The sequence below is a fragment of the Triticum dicoccoides genome, chromosome 1A (assembly GCF_002162155.2).
Source record: "Triticum dicoccoides isolate Atlit2015 ecotype Zavitan chromosome 1A, WEW_v2.0, whole genome shotgun sequence".
In the NCBI taxonomy this organism is placed as follows: domain Eukaryota; kingdom Viridiplantae; phylum Streptophyta; class Magnoliopsida; order Poales; family Poaceae; genus Triticum; species Triticum dicoccoides.
In genome coordinates, this window is record NC_041380.1 from 548463566 (window position 1) to 548481095 (window position 17530).

Consider the following 17530-nt stretch of genomic DNA (forward strand, 5'->3'; position numbering starts at 1 on the left):
TCGGAGGGGGCGCCGGTAGAGGGGCGGGCCAGTTTCAAGTCTGACAACAGCACCGCAACTGCAAGTGCCGCACCCGACCGCAACTGCATGTCCCCCAACATGCTTGCAACTGGACTTTTTGTTTTGTCAAAGGGGGTGCTGGGAGAGAGGGCGGGCTAGTGTGCATGTGTGACACTAAGCATGCAACTGCAAGTGTCACGCCGACCTCAACTGCATGTCTTCTAACCCGGCCACAACTGAACTTTTTTGTTCTGTCGGAGGGGGTGCCAGTAGAAGGGGAGGGCGCACGGTGTGGATCTGATTTTTACTAAAGAACTAAAATTGTGTCATGATATTTGAATTAGAGTTTCTATCATCTACCCCTTACTCATTTTCTTCTTTGTCTTTTTTTCTACCACTTTGACTGTTCCCTAGAAAAAAAACAGCATTTACCCCTTTTACATTTTATTTTATTTTAGCAAAATCACTTCTACCACTCTAGCATTCTATCACTTCTAGTTATTTTTGGGATTTCTTAGCTTTTGTGTGTCTACTGGTGTGTAATATTAATACGGTAGCAGACCATTTCTCTTTCTTTCTTGGTCACGTGGGAGCGCATTTTCCTTTTCCATCCTGGGATATCTGTCTGGCCATTCGTTTCTTCTGTTATCTTTAAATGTTTCTGCAAACAAACACACACACACACACACGAGCCAGCCCAAAGCAATCAAGCCCACAGAAATTCACAAAGAAAAGACAACCGAGCCCACAAACAAGCCCAGCAAGTGAACAACACAGAACCAGCGACAAAACCAGCGATTAAACAGGCTGACCACATGTGGTGATGTTATCCGACTGAGATGTAGACGGACCTTTTTTTTAACACAGTAAAGATGCAAGCGTTCATATAAACGCACATACACTCACCTCTATCAACGTACACATGCACACCCTACCTCTGTGAGCATCTCTGAGAGACTGAGTCAGCATATCATCTTGAGATTTTATGAAGTCATCATAGGCACCTCGTAGTCGGCGGGAACGTCTCCTCCCACTGAACGCGCATCGCCGAAAATCCTGAAATAAATACAAGATAAATGCGAGCATCGGGATAAATGCTCTGTGTTTAGTACATGTCCACTCATATTTCATAATAGATCTATTTATAGTGATTTCATTTATAATTTTTTTCTATAACCAAGCCTAACTTAAGAAAAATTGACCTCAAACAAAAGTATTCCCTATGAACGAAGTATTTTCCAAGGACCCTGATAAGTGTCATGGGTGCGGCATGAACACATGGCAACTCCAAATGTTATGATAACAAATTGAGTGATGTGTGGATGACAAGTTTCAGTTTTTTTAGGATTTTCTTTTCGGGCGACAACTTTAGTCATAAAAAATGTCAAAGTTAGAGTGCTTCGTGTCACACGTGTGGCATTTATCATTTAGGCCTCCTTTGGTTCATAGGGTAGGAAAATCATAGGAATAGAGAAGTCATAGGAAATGAGATACATGCATCTCAAATTCTATGAGTAGGAATAGGAAAGGAGATGTCCTTTGATTCACTTCATAGATTTTTTTCATTGAGTCTAGGCTAATATTTATTTTTCTATGAAATATGGTGGATAGGAAGAATTCCTTCATAGGAATAGGATTCTATTCCTCCAAACCAAAGAGCTCTAAAGAAATTTTTTCTACAAAAATTCAATCCTATGAAATTCCTACAAAAATCCTCCAAACCAAAAAAGGCCTTAGGTTTTTAAAAAGAGTTACCTATGCATGGATTGACTCTTTTTTATCATGGAGGGGACACTTATTCTGCAGAAGATTTTTTAAAGAAAGCAAGATCTGTGATCTCGCACGCCCAAACTCCCACGGAGTGTGCATCCGCCGAACAAACCAGAAAGGCTAAATTAAGATATGCTATTTTATGGTTGAAAACCATGTCTTATTTGTCAGAATTTTACTACCGATCATGCCCCACAAATCACACAAGCATTATTGCCATGCCCACCGCGAGGTTAATTTGCTGACTGACAATCTCGATTTGTTGGCTTCCCTTTGGCGCTCATTGACTAGCGTAGCTCATTCTTGCATTGTCCCATTTTTCCTGCAAAACAAGCCATGGAGGAGCAGCTTCTCGCCCTCGGCACCGGGAAGAAGGGAGATGACGAGAGCCCGGTGCTGAGAGAGGTGAAGAAGCAGCTGCGCCTCGCCGGGCCCCTCGTCACTAGTAGAAAACAGGACTTCGGTCCAGGCCGGGTCAGCCCATTAGTCCCGGTTCAGTCTAGAACCGGAATCAATGTGGGCATTGGTCCCGATTCGTGAGCCCAGGGGGCCGGCTGGGCCACGTGGGCCATTGGTCCCGGTTCATCTGGACCTTTTGGTCCCGGTTAGTGGGATGAATCGGGACCAATGGGCCTCGCTCCTGGCCCACCACCATTGGTCCCGGTTGGTGGCTTGAACCGGGACCAAAGGCTCCCTTTTAGTCCCGGCTCATGTCACCAACCGGGACCAATGAGGTGCCTATATATACCCCTCGCTCCCGAGCAGAGCACCCCAGTGCTCTGTTTTTCTCTGGCCGAGGGGGAGAGGGCTTTGTGGTGCTCTAGCTCACCTCCTATGCACATGAGGTGTTCGATGGAATGCCCGAGCCACACTACTTAAGCTTTCTCCTCTCGAAGCTCGACCTCCAAACTCCATTTTCCTCGAGATTTGTCTAGATGTAGCGGTTCGTCACGCCCCGTCCCGGTCTTCACCGCCGTCGATCACCCGCGCCGATCTCATCACCGGCACCACCGTGGTGAGCCTCTTGTTCTTATCTTCTTTCTGAAAGGAAAAATATTCTTACTTGTATGTTTAGATAGATACTTGTATCATTTTCTTACATTTATTATTGCATCTTATATAGTGCGATGATTTTGGTATCCACCCCCGTCGGCCCTCGTCCTGTCTATGATTCGGATGTGGTATGTATATTATCTTTATAACTATTGGTTCATTTATTGTTTATGAAAATTATGCCGACCAACGTGACATAGATTTTATTTATCTAGGATGTATGTGAATCGGAAATGCCAACCGATCCTATTGTCGAGAGGTTAAATTTAGTTGAAGAAGAAAACAATTTGTTGAAGGAAAAAATAAAAAAAAATTGAGGAGGAGGAGAAGATGATATTGGAGTTGCATGTTGCGGATGTCGTCGATGATCACAAGATCAAGATGGATGCTATGCGCTTAAAGATTAAAAAGATTAGAAAACATGCCATTCATACCGAGGCTTGGTATCATTATGTCGTTGGATCAATTGTTACCTTGGTTGCGATTATGATCGCATTTGTTTGCTCATTGAAATGTTTTACATAGTTTCAATGTATGGTTTAATTAATGTTTTTCATTGAATTGTTATCTGGAGAGCTATATGTTGTTAGATGAGAACTATGTATGCACTTTGGTTTTAATGTGATGATGAACTTCTATTAATTTGGACACTTAATTATATATAATGCACGCAGATGAACCGGCAATGGATGTACGGTGACAGACACACCCGCGAGTACATTAAGGGCGTGCATGAGTTTCTCGATGCGGCTGAGGCAAACAAGCAGAATGGTTTTATGTGTTGTCCATGCACTGAATGTGGGAATACGAGGTCTTACTCTAACCGGAAAATCCTTCACTCCCACCTGCTTTACAAGGGTTTCATGCCACACTATAATGTTTGGACGAGGCACGGAGAAATAGGGGTTATGATGGAAGACGGCGAAGAAGAAGACTACGTTGACAACTATGTGCCCCCTGAATACGGTGATGCTGCAACGGGGGGAGCTGATGAAGATCAAGATGAACCAGACGATGTGCCCAATGATGCTGCAACGGGTGAAGCTGCTGAAGATCAAGAGGAACCAGACGATGTGCCCGATGATGATGATCTCCGCCAGGTCATTGTCGATGCAAGGACGCAATGCATTAGTCAAAAGGAGAAGCTGAAGTTCGATCGCATGTTAGAGGATCACAAAAAAGGGTTATACCCCAATTGCGAAGATGGCAACACAAATCTCGGTACCGTACTGGAATTGCTGCAGTGGAAGGCAGAGAATGCTGTGGCTGACAAAGGATTTGAGAAGCTACTGAAAATATTGAAGAAGAAACTTCCAAAGGATAACGAATTGCCCGACAATACATACGCAGCAAAGAAGGTCGTATGCCCTCTAGGATTGGAGGTGGAGAAGATACATGCATGCCCTAATGACTGCGTCCTCTACCGCGGTGCATACAAGGATCTGAACGCATGCCCGGTATGCGGTGCATTGCGATATAAGATCAGACGAGATGACCCTCGTGATGTTGACGGCGAGCCCCCAGGAAGAGGGTTCTTGCGAAGGTGATGTGGCATGCTCCTATAATACCACGGTTGAAACGTCTGTTCAAAAACGAAGAGCATGCCAAGTTGATGCGATGGCACAGTGAGAACCGAAAGAAAGATGGGAAGTTGAGAGCACCCGCTGACGGGTCGCAGTGGAGAAAAATCGAGAGAAAGTACTGGAATGGGTTTGCAAAGGACCCAAGGAATGTATAGTTTGCTTTAAGAGCGGATGGCATTAATCCTTTCGGGGAGCAGAGCAGCAATCACAGCACCTGGCCCGTGACTCTATGTATGTATAACCTTCCTCCTTGAATGTGCATGAAGCGGAAGTTCATTATGATGCCAGTTCTCATCCAAGGCCCTAAGCAACCCGGCAACGAAATTGATGTGTACCTAAGGCCATTAGTTGAAGAACTTTTACAGCTGTGGAATGAAAACGGTGTACGTACGTGGGATGAGCACAGATAGGAGGAATTTAACCTTAAGGCGTTGCTATTCGTGACCATCAACGATTGGCCCGCTCTCAGTAACCTTTCAGGACAGACAAACAAAGGATACCACGCATGCACGCATTGTTTAGATGACACTGAAAGTATATACCTGGACAAATGCAGGAAGAATGTGTACCTGGGCCATTGTCAATTTCTTCTGACCAACCATCAATGTCGAAAGAAAGGCAAGCATTTCAAAGGCGAGACAGGTCACCGGAAGAAGCCCGCCATGCGCACCGGTGATCACGTGCTTGCTATGGTCAATGATTTACACTACGTAATCTTTGAAAAGGGTCCCGGTGGACTAGCTGTTCCGAATGACGCTGAGGGACACGCACCCATGTGGAAGAAGAAATCTATATTTTGAGACCTACCCTACTGGAAAGACCTAGAGGTCCGCTCCTCAATCGACGTAATGCACGTGAGAAGAACCTTTGCGTGAACCTGCTAGGCTTCTTGGGCGTGTATGGGAAGACAAAAGATACACCTGAGGCACGGGAGGACCTGCAATGTTTGCACAAAAAAGACGGCATGCCTCCGAAGCAGTATAAAGGTCCTGCCAGCTACGCTCTTACGAAAGAAGAGAAAGAAATCTTCTTTGAATGCTTGCTCAGTATGAAGGTCACGACTGGCTTCTCGTCGAATATAAAGGAAATAATAAGAGAAGTGCATATTTCAACCCCGAACTCTTGCCCTAGTCTAATTTACAACCTTGAACTCGAATACCATCTAAATTACAACCCCCAACTCTTAAAACCGGTCAGAATTCAACTCTTCTCTCCCTGTTGACCGGTTTTGACCTAGTTGACCGGGTTTTGACCCGTTGACTAGTCAACAGTAAATTTTAAAAAATATAAAAAATATAAAAATCACAAATAATTTATTTTTTTCACAAGGTGAACAGTAAATTTTAAAAAGTAAAAAAATTCAAAAAATAATTTTGATTTTTTCACCGTCTGAACAGTAAATTCAAAAAACAAAAAAAATAAAAAAAGAATATTTTTTGCATGGAAGATGTATCAATGTGTGAGGTCCGTGCCAATTTTCATCGTGTTCGGATATCTAAGTAGCTCTCAGCCAAAAAAACAAAATCAGCCCGAACAGTGGACGACAGTTAACTGTTTCACAGATTCCACATTTGTCTTTTTTCTGAGAGCTACTCAAATGTCCAAACAAGCTAAAAAAATTTAACTTAAAAAAAAATACTATTCACCATGTGAAAAAAAAATAGATTTTTTTAATTTACTGTTCACCTAGTCAACGGGTCAAAACCGGTCAACTTGGTCAAAACCGGTCAAAAGGTAGTGAAGGGTTGAATCCTGACCGGTTTTGAGAGTTGGGGTTTGTAATTTAGACGGTATTGAAGTTCGGGGTTGTAAATTAGACTAGGGCAAGAGTTCGGGGTTGGAATATGTACTTCTCTCGGGAATAATAAATATGCCAGAGAAAAAGTTTCAGAACCTAAAGTCTCATGACTGCCACGTGATTATGACGCAACTGCTTTCGGTTGCATTGAGGGGGCTTCTACCGGAAAACGTTTGATTAGCCATTGTGAAGCTATGTGCATTCCTCAATGCAATCTCTCAGAAGGTGATCGATCCAGAAATCGTACCAAGGCTAAGGAGTGATGTGGCGCAATGTCTTGTCAGTTTCGAGCTGGTGTTCCCACCATCCTTCTTCAATATCATGACGCACGTCCTAGTTCATCTAGTCGACGAGATTGTCATCCTGGGGCCCGTATTTCTACATAATATGTTCCTCTTTGAGAGGTTCATGGGAGTCCTAAAGAAATATGTCCGTAATCGCGCTAGGCCAGAAGGAAGCATCTCCATGGGCCATCAAACAGAGGATGTTATCGGGTTTTGTGTTGACTTCATTCCTGGCCTTAACAAGATAGGTCTCTCTAAATCGCGGTATGAGGGGAGGAAAAAGGAGAGGAAAAAGGAAAATAAGAAGAGGAAGAAAGGAGAAGAAGAGGAGAGGAAGAAGGGAAAAAATAAATAAGAAAAAGAAAAAAAAGAAGAGGAGAAGAAGAAAGGAATAGAGGAGAAGAAGCATATTCTATTTTCTCTTCTTCTCCTCTATTCCTTTCTTCTTCTCCTCTTTTTTTTCTTCTTTTTTTTCTTCTTTTTTTCTTCGATCTTATCCTCTAGATATTCCTTTCTTCTTCTCCTCTTTTTATTTCAGGGTCGTCTAGGGGTCGAGGGTTCCAGAGTCGTCGAGGGTTCGAGGGGTCGAGGATCGCCGAGGGGTCGAGAGAGGTTTCCTAGTGTCAAAGTATTGAAGAAATCCATGGCTTCATCATTAGCCGGAAGTAACCAGGGCATGACGAAGTCCTCCAAAGTTATTTTGGAATGGTGTCCCGGATAGGATAATTTGCCTTTTTGTATGAATTTCAGCAAAGGCCTTCCAAATAACGATATTTGGAAGGTGTTGCTGAACTTTGTACCAAAAAGCGAATTATCTTATCTGGGACTCCGTTCCAAAATAACTTTGGAGAGCTTCGTACCATCATGCACATGTTACTTTCGCTTAATGATGAAGACATGGTTTTGTTGAATCCTTTGACACTAGGCAACCTTCCGACCCCTCGACGATCCTCTCGAACATGAGAGGAAGAACAGGATAAAAAAGAAGAGGAAGAAGAAAAAAAGAGGAGAAGAAAGAATAGAGGAGTTCTTCTCCTCTATTCTTTCTTCTCCTCTTTTTTTTCTTCTTCTTCCTCTTTTTTTATCGGGAACGAGGGTCGTCGAGGGACATATAGATGTAGTGTCGTCGTTGTCGATATATACCCCCTCCCGATAGCTTCAACACGTGGGGGGGGGGGGCGAGGCCACTAATTAATATATATGATTCCTTACTATGATTAGGTAGCTAGTTCTACGTTTGGCACTAATATATCCATCTGTCATGTTTGAATAATAATTGCCATGTTGTAAATATTTATAGAAACTATGGACACCGCCCTAGACGAAGCAAAAGAAGCGTTGTTGAGGGACATAATCGCAGAAGGAAGTGATGTTGTCTCGTTGTTTCTCAACAACACCGATGGTCTGGAAGGAGAGGGTGAACAAGCTGGCTACGGTGACCTAATGCCAGTGCAAGAAGAAGAACATGAGGACGGCTCCGGTGACCCAATGCCGGTGCAAGAAGGAGACTGTGATGACGGCTCCGGTGACCGAACCGAGTCCGGCCAGGTATATATACTAGTTAAGCCTGTCTGACTAGCTGATTGATGCATTCATTGTTTTGGTATGTACACATATTAATTAAGTCTTTGTTCTTTTTTCTAACCCTCCAGATCGAGCACAACTTCGGTAAAGAGACGAGGCCCGAAGAAAAAGTTGAGCTCGGATGAAAAGTTTGAGATCATAGCAATCGCGCCCGACGGCCAACCGATTGAACCCCTCCGGACAAAGAGCGCATTTTTTGCTCAGTGCGGGTTCTGGTTAGGGACAAGATCCCGATAAGCATCCAGCAATGGTTTAAGCCGGCTACAGAAGACCCTGAGGTGTCTTATGTCAATGATATGCAGAAAAATGATCTTTGGACTGAGCTGAAGTCAAATTTCACCCTACCGTCAGAGGATAATCCAGAGAACCCAGTTAAAGAGCGATTAATCAAGTCTTTTGCTCTTAAGAGGATGGTAGAACTATTTAGGAGGTGGAAGAAAGAGCTGAATAAGTTTGTCGAAAATAATGAGACACCGGAATTCAAGGGCAGATATGAGAAGATCAGAGATCACTGACCCGCATTTGTGGCCCATAAGACATCGGAAAAGAGTAAGAAGATGTCGGCGACAAACAAGCAAAATGCTGCGAAGAAGATGCTTCACCATCGCACGGGGTCAGGTGGCTACCTCGTAGCCCGGCCTAAGTGGGCCAAGACTGAGAATGATCTGGTTGATAAAGGGATCGAACCAGAGACAATTAGCTGGCCAGACCGTTGCCGGACTTGATTCTTCGGGGCTGGCGGAACCTTCGACCCTGTAACAGGGAAGTGCATTTGGACGAACGATCAAATGGACATACCAGTCAGGAAGCTTAAGCAGTATATCGAAGCAGCGCAGCAAGGGAAGTTCTTTCCAGACAGAGAGAACGATGAGCTCACAATGGCCCTCGGGAATCCTGAGCACTCTGGACGGACACGAGGCACGCCAGGCTCCATTCCGTGGAAGGTTGGGTTTCCTGACGCACGCGGTTACAAATCCCATGAGAGGAGGAAAAAAGTGCAGCAGACCCAAATGCAGGCGCTGCAAGCAAGGGTAGACGCGATAGAGGAACGAGAAGCAAATCGCAGCAAACGTACTGCCGGAGCCTCCCTCGAAGCTACCCCGCCATCTCAGCGCAGAAGCAGCGTGGCTTCCACCGAGCTGCTTCAGCCGGAGCATGCCTTGATGGCTCCTGCCAGCTATCCCGTGGATGCTATCACGGAGTCTCAAAATTGCCACCTTATGACACAATGGATGAATTTGAAGGTCAAGGCGGCTGTTGGCTCTGTTTATCCTACTGAACCCGGCGCAACTTTTCACTGCCGGCCGATTCCAGAAGGATATGCTAGGGTGATGGTGGATGAAATAACGGAGGGATTTGAGGGCCTCCAGCTTGACCATCCTACCGCTGAAGGGGAGACTCGGCTGGGGTCTGCTCTAAAGACTCCATGCCTATGGCGGAAGGAGCTCATCAACCTTCCGAACTGGACGCCTCCGCCTCCTCCTCCTCCTCCGGCGAGTCAGGGCACTCCGCCTCCTCCTTCGGCGAGTGATGATCAGGGCCCTCGGCCGGCTCCTTCTCCGGCGCGTGGCGGCACTCCGCCTCCTTCTCCGCCTGCGCCGACGCGCCCGAGCAGCCAGCCTCCTCCTTCTCTGCCTCGTCAGCAAGGGCGGAAGAGACCTGCCGCCTCTCCAGCTGCTCCGGCGCGTCGTAGTCCTTCTCCTCCGCCTCGTAAGAAAGTAAAGAAGACAACCGCTCAGTCTGCTCGGTCGGCGTCTAGCAGTACAACCAGAGGCGGGAGGACATACAGATTCGGTCCTTCTCTGAAGACTCCAGAGAAGTTACCATATGAGAGGACCCCGGAGGAGAACGCCGAGATCGCGCGAACCGAAGTGGATGACTGGTTTCAAGGGTTGAGAGCAAAGAGACATCCACCTCCGGAGAAGAAGGTAGATCCGGTGAAAGTGAAGCGCACTCTGGCTGCCCTGGCAAAACCACCCAAGTCTCCGCCGAAAGGCAACTATGAGCGCATTATTGCAAATACATGGGCCGAAGCAGAGCGGTCGGGAAGTACAGTCAGTGATCAAAGGCTGAAAGAACGACGAGCAGCTGGGAAACAAATTGCCCAGCTCGGCGAACAAGCGAAGCAATCGTGCCCCCCCTCAAGGTGCCTAGCGACATCGTCGATCCGAAGATGGTGCCCGGTTATGGCAATGTTGACGATTACCTGCCCGACGATGTACATTATGATACCATGGAGGTGCAGATACACAGATACGAGTACGGGAAGCCTCTCGTCAAAGATGAAAAATCTTTAACAACGATGATGCGAAGATTACATGATTGGTACTTGAAAATCTGCAGAGAGTCTGGGGGGAGGAGTACTTTGTATGCGAGAGTTAAACCGGAGCATGACCTCGTTGGAATTGAACTGTTGTCTATTCCATTTGAGGAGTTCTATCAGTTTTTCAATCAATTGTCCCTCGATAAAACAACGATCACCTGCTACTGTCTGTAAGTACTACTTCTTCTGTCATTAAGTCTCTCTATATAGCTCATCTCTTTCATTGCATGTATTTATAATTATCCTTACTATATTATGCAGAATGAAGATCGCCGAATTGAAGAAAAGACAAATCGGTGATATTGGGTTCGTTAACACATATCTCATAGATGTAACTGAGGTTCAACATCGTCCCGGAGATACCGAGGCCAACTTGCTACGATCATTCAAAAAAAATGAAAACAAAGATATAATACTCTTTCCTTACAACTTCAAGTGAGTGTTACTGTCTTGTGCATATTCGGTTTCCCTTATATATTAGTCCAGGTTATAGTAATGTAATTGATGAGTTATGCATGCGCGTGCAGTTTCCACTATATTCTCCTAGAGATTAGGCTTGAGCTGGGAGTAGTAACCGTCTTGAACTCTAAACGAAAAGATCCCCAGGAGTATGCGGACATGACTGAAATCCTCAAGAAGTAAGTTAAATCGATCATTATCCACCATATCAGCAACTTTGTTCATTTCCCGATATCAAGTAATTGTTTTCTTTGTCCGACAGGGTTTGGAGAAAATTCACCAGAAAAGTTCCGGAACTGCCGAAGGAGCTGGAATTTAGACACCCGAAAGTAAGTACTATAGTAGCATGTTCCGCGCATCTCCTAATGATTCAAGCGCTAGTTTCATCAATACTATTTAGCATTCTTGTTTATCAGTTTGATTGACCTCTATTTCTTGTAAAGTGGTTGTGGCAGGAAAAAGAGAATGATTTCTGTGGATACTACGTCTGCGAGTCCATCCGCCACACGACCTGTGAGCGGGGCGGGTACTCTGACGAACAATATGAAGTACGTAAATAACAACATTCACAATTTTATTTTATTACCATCATTTGTATTGAGTTTCATTCATTCATATATATATATATATATGTATTGACCCCCTTCTTCAAATTAGATGTTTCGGAAGCGGGATGAACTCCTAGCACCAGCTCGCATGCGAGCAATTCAAGAGGAATTGGCGGCATTCTTTCTTGACCAAGTGATTGCTGAAGACGGAGAATACTATGTGGACCATGAATCCGTATGATTATATTTTTAAGAGATAATTATTGTATATATGTAGCCGGTAGTGTCGGATAGATATACGAGAACTTGTTGTTCGACCAATCTCTCGGAGAAGGAGAGGTGGTCGATATCACTTCTCTCTGTATGCATATATGTTCATGACGATCTTTTGTTTCCTTCGTTTGCTTACTAGCTAACTAGCGTGTCTAGTCCTCTCTATATGTATGTATAGTACGTAGCGTCGACCAAGCACGGACATAAGAGATGCCACTTCTCTCTATTAATTATAGCTAGCTAACACAATATATGAAACACTTAAATTAACCCTCCAAAACCCCCAAACCCCCCTCCCCCTTTCAAAAAAAACAAAAACCCCAGCCACAGAAATGCTGACGCGTGGATGCCTATTGGTCTCGATTGGTGCCACCAACCAGGACCAAAGGGTCTCCTGCCTGGGCTCTGCGCACTGCCCACGTGGAGGCCCATTAGTTCCGGTTCTAGATTGAACCGGGACTAAAGGTACAGGGCATTAGTACCGACACTTTAGTTCCGGTTCAGGAACCGGGACTAAAGGCCCTTACGAACCCGGACTATGGGTCCTTTTTTTACCAGTGCGTCGTCGGCTGCCTCCTGCAGAACGTGGTCCAGATGATCTCCGTCATGTTCGTCGGCCACCTCGGCGAGCTCGCGCTCTCCGCCGCCTCCATGGCCACCTCCTTCGCCAACGTCACCGGCTTCAGCTTGCTGGCCGGCATGGCGTGCAGCCTGGACACGCTATGCGGGCAGGCGTACGGCGCCGGCCAGCACCGCATGCTGGGCGTGTACAAGCAGCGGGCGATGCTGGTGCTGACCCTGGCGAGCGTGGCCGTGGCGGCGCTCTGGGCGTACACGGGCCGGATCCTGCTCCTGCTCGGGCAGGACCCGGAGATCGCGGCGGGCGCCGGCGGCTACATCCGGTGGATGATCCCGGCGCTGCTGGCGTACGGCCCGCTGCAGTGCCACGTCCGGTTCCTGCAGACGCAGAACGTGGTGGTGCCCGTGATGCTCAGCTCCGGCGCCACCGCGCTGAGCCACCCGCTGGTGTGCTGGGCGCTGGTGCACGGGCTCCGCATGGGGAGCAAGGGCGCCGCCCTCGCCAACGCCGTCTCCTTCCTCACCAACCTCTCCATCCTCGCGCTCTACGTCCGGCTCTCGCCGTCCTGCACGAGCACCTGGATCGGCTTCTTCCGCGACGCCTTCCGCGGCCTCGCCGGGTTCCTCAAGCTCGCCGTGCCGTCCGCTCTCATGGTCTGGTGAGAACTGAATCCAGCAAGCCTGGCATTGCACGATGCGCTTGATGATCTGAAATTTACTAGGCTCAAATGGTCGATGCAGCATGGAGTGGTGGTCGTTCGAGCTGCTGGTGCTGCTCTCGGGTCTGCTCCCCAACCCCAAGCTGGAGACGGCGGTCCTGTCCATCTGCCTGAACACCAACTCCCTGGCGTTCATGGCGCCGCTGGGGCTCGGCGGTGCCATAAGCACGCGCGTGTCGAACGAGCTCGGGGCGGGGCGGCCGGCGGCGGCGCGGCTGGCGGCCCGCGTGGTGATGCTGCTAGCGCTGGCGGTGGGCGCGTCGGAGGGGCTGGTGATGCTGCTGGCGCGCAACGTGTGGGGGTACGCCTACAGCAACGAGGCGGAGGTGGCCGGCTACGTCGCCCGGATGATGCCCGTCCTCGCCATGTCCGTCGTCTTCGACGGCCTCCAGTGCGTCCTCTCAGGTACAAACAAACAAACCAACCAACCATTAGACCATCAGTACGCATTCTGTTGTTGCCTACTTTGGCTGCAGGCGTTGTCAGGGGCTGCGGGCAGCAGAAGATGGCCGCGTTCGGCAACCTCGGGGCGTACTACCCCGTCGGCATTCCCGCGGCCTTCTTCTTCGCCTTCGTCTTCCTCCTTGGAGGAATGGTAGTGCCTCTCTCCCTCTCTGTTTCATAAACCTATTTCGTCTTCCATTTTTACAGTAATTAAAAGATGTACTCCAGCTTGGAGTAAAACTATTTCGTCTTCTGGATCTGGATCAGGGGCTGTGATTCGGGATATGGTGCGGTCTGGTGGTGCAGATGCTCTCGCTCCTCGCCATTTCCGAGTGCGCGACCGACTGGGACAAAGAGGTAGGCCTGCACCTGCATTCTGCACGGCGTTTGCTCTGGTTTCTTCATCTTGTTCTGAATGCCAGCACTGCGTTTGCAGGCGGTGAAGGCAAATGACAGAGCCTTCACTTCTTCGCTGCCTCAAGATATGTCAACGTGAGAAGCTCGGATTCTGGATTTTCACACGCACACATCTAATAAATAGAGTGTCAAAAAACATCTTACGTTATCGGACAGAGAGAGTAAAAGATTAAAAAGCTACTAGCTGCATCGTTTACGTCTAGCATCAAAGCTTCACATCCAACACAAAGAAAAGACGTCAAACTCGACAAGATTTGACTTCGCCCTTCCCCGCCATGACAAGTCGGATTTAGAGGTAATTTTTGTCTTCTCAGCCTGTCGTCGCCGCCGTCAAGGCCATGGTCTCTCCGCGGCAAGAGGGGCCGAGAGTGATCGACATGGAGAAGAGGAGGAGCGGAAACCACACTTTGATGTTGTTATTAACTCAGAGAATCAAGATTTCAATATGGTTTTTGTAATCAAAACTCTTCTTTAGTAGATTTTTCTAGAAACTTACTAAGCACATAACCTTACTAAATACTCCCTCCATTCCATAATGTCTCTGCTCTTATAAAAAAGAGGTAAATACATCAGGAGTCATAGAACTTGCACGCGACGGTCAGTTTGGTGCACAAACTTGTAAAATACGTGTTTCTGGTTATCAAACTTGCGCAAACATTCATATACGGTCACATTTCATGTACGCAGACGTATCTGTGGCCTATGTGGCATTGCCAGCATGGCCAGGGCCCACCGTAACCCCGCGACGCATGGTAGATCTGCATGCTTTTTCTTTATTTACATATTATGCACCTATTTTTTAACTTGTTAAGCCCCTAAAATAAAATGATTTTTTATTTACGTATAAAGCCCCTAAAATGAAATGGAAAAACAAGGGACGGTTCGGTTACGAACTAGGGACGTGCCCCTATTAGGCTCGGGTTAACAACCACCAAACCGATGATCATTCATGTCTAGGTAGCACAAATAATTTTCGTATCATATAAACACGGCTGAAAAGTCAATTTTACAAGAAATGTAACCCCAAAAAAGGAAGCACCGTGGCTCGACTATGTGACCTCGTGGTCAATGTTAACTAAGATTACCACCGGGTTTTGAAAACACAACATATCCAAATGGGATAAATATTTTTCATGTTGTTATTCCTTCTTGTTCTATGTAAGAAAAAAAATATTCTTGTGTTTGTGATATTTAATAAATGTTTATGTGTTACAAAAAAAGGTGTGTGACATTAAAAAAATTGTTTAAACATTGTAAACCACATTTGTGTAATTAAAAATGATACGTTGCATTTTTAAAATGTTCGTGCATTCCAAAAAAACTGGTCATGACATTTTTTAAATGCCTATACAATGTATAAAACTGTTTGTGTAGCTTAAAAATGTTTGGTACCATCCGAAAATGTTAAAAACATAGTTGAAAAAAGTTTCAAAACTTGTATTTGAAAAAAATGTTAATCATATGTTTAAAAAGTATTAAGCAAATTTTTTAAATACTCCAAACATAGATGTATACCGGAGTATTTAAAATATATATGTGTGTATCATAACATAGATGTATACTGGAGTATTTAAAACATCAAAACATATGTGTATCATATGGAGTATATGTTTCCATACACATAAGTTTCAAAACTTGTATTTGAAAAAATATTAATCTGGACGTGTTGTGTTGATTAACATTTTTTCAAATACAAGTTTTTGGAACTTTTTAAAATGTTGCATACTTTTTTTTTGTAACACATAAATATTTTTTGAATGTCACAAACACAAGAATATAAATTGTTTTCTTACATCTGGACGTGTTGTGTTGTCAGTGGTAACCTTAGTTAACCTTGACCACAAGGTCACATGGTCGAGCCACGGTGCTCATTTTTTCCGTGTTACATTTCTTGTAAAATTTATTTTCAGTCAATGTTTATATGGTACAGAAATTAGTCGTGCTATATAGATATGAATGATCAGTAGTCTGATGGTTGTCCACGTGAGACTACTGGGCACGTTGCAGCTTCCAAACTCCATATCGCTTGTTTTTTCATTTTATTTTTAGGGGTTTAATACGAAAAAAAGCCAAAGGCTTCTCTGCAGATCTACATGCTACATCGGATGACAGTGGGCCCTGGCACACTGGAATGCCACATAGGCCATGGATACATCCGTGTACATGAAATGTGACCGTATATGAACGCTCGTGCAAGTTTGATGACCAGAAACACGTATTTTACAAGTTTGTGCACCAAACTGACCATCACATGCAAGTTCTATGACTTCGGGTGTAATTACCTCTATAAAAAACTGAGTTGGTGATGATGGTGTGCCTGCCATCTTGTAATATAGACCGTCCGATCTACATCTGACGGATAGAAAGCAAACTATAACAATTTTACAAAAAAAAAACCCGCACCTCTCTCCACATTTACAGATAAGGCCTTGCCGAGCAATTAAAAAAGGAAGTCTCTGGAACAATCTGGCATGGTGGCCGCTGCCGGCGCCGTCCATCCCCATGCCTCCGCCCAGTCCGACCACGAGTCACCACCACGCCCCACTCCTCCTCACCTTATCTCTCATCTTTCTCGAGATATCATTTTTTCGATGAAATTCTTGAGATACCATTTTTCCGATAAAATTCTTGAGATATCATTAGTTTTTACACATGGGATTACTCTTGCATGGCTCAATCACAAACAGGTGTTTTGTAAAAAAAATGCATCTTGATGTTCCGTGCAATGCACGGGCATCTTGCTAGTAGTGCCTATAGATTTTTCTGAAAGTCAAACTTTGCCAACTTTGACTAAGTATATAGAGAAAGTTGTCTACATCTACAATATCAAACAGGTACAATATGAAAATATAACTCATTATGTATCCAATGATGTGCATTGGTATTCTAGATGTATCTATTTTTCTTCATAAATATGGTCAAAGTTTGTAATGTTTAACTTTATTAAAAATCTATAGGCACTATATTATGAAATGGAGGGAGTATTTAGTAAGGTCGTGTGCTTCATCATTTGATGCACGATCCTCAAAATAAAGTACAAACGACTATAAAAATGATAAATGATTTGTGTCGACCAACCGGTCTCGCATGAGATAGGTTGCCTTGCCACCCACTCGCCACGCATCCTCGCGAGCTTGCCACGTCGTCTGGTGAGACCCACACAAGAGCATCCCTCTATTGTATCTTCTTTTCTCTCCTTTCCATGCCCCATGACGACCACCTCCCGTTTTCCTTCTCTTTTTTGTCGTGCGACCCTACCTTTCCTTCTACCTAGCTCCCGCGTCACCACTGCGCTCACTCTCCTTCCACCCCATAGCTCGTGTCTACTTCTGATGCTGTGATGGATGGGGAGTTTGCAAGCGGTGACTGCGCGACGGCTTCAGTGGGATGGCCGATGATCTCACCCCATCATGGGGTGGATTCAGGCAATGTGTCATGCTATAGTGGTGGATGGAACCCCCAACGAGACCACTGGTGCGGGAGACCGTTACCAGCCACGACTGCAACCTCACGGGTAGTGTGAGCATAGGACGATGGGCCACGGGCCACGCCCGATGGAGACAGTTGCTGGGACCAGCGACCATGGATGTTGCAACCGGCGATCAAAGTTGCTAGAACCAACAACCACGGTTGTTGGGATCAGCGACATCAGCGCTCCAAGCGTTGATTAAATGTTACGACCCGCCGCGAAGTTTG

General features: G+C 45.7%; 1 pseudogene; it reads left to right on the forward strand.

The window, feature by feature from the left end:
- Positions 1 to 2106: 2106 nt before the first annotated feature.
- LOC119288148 lies at positions 2107 to 14075 on the forward strand (annotated as a pseudogene).
- The last annotated feature ends 3455 nt before the right edge of the window (positions 14076 to 17530 follow it).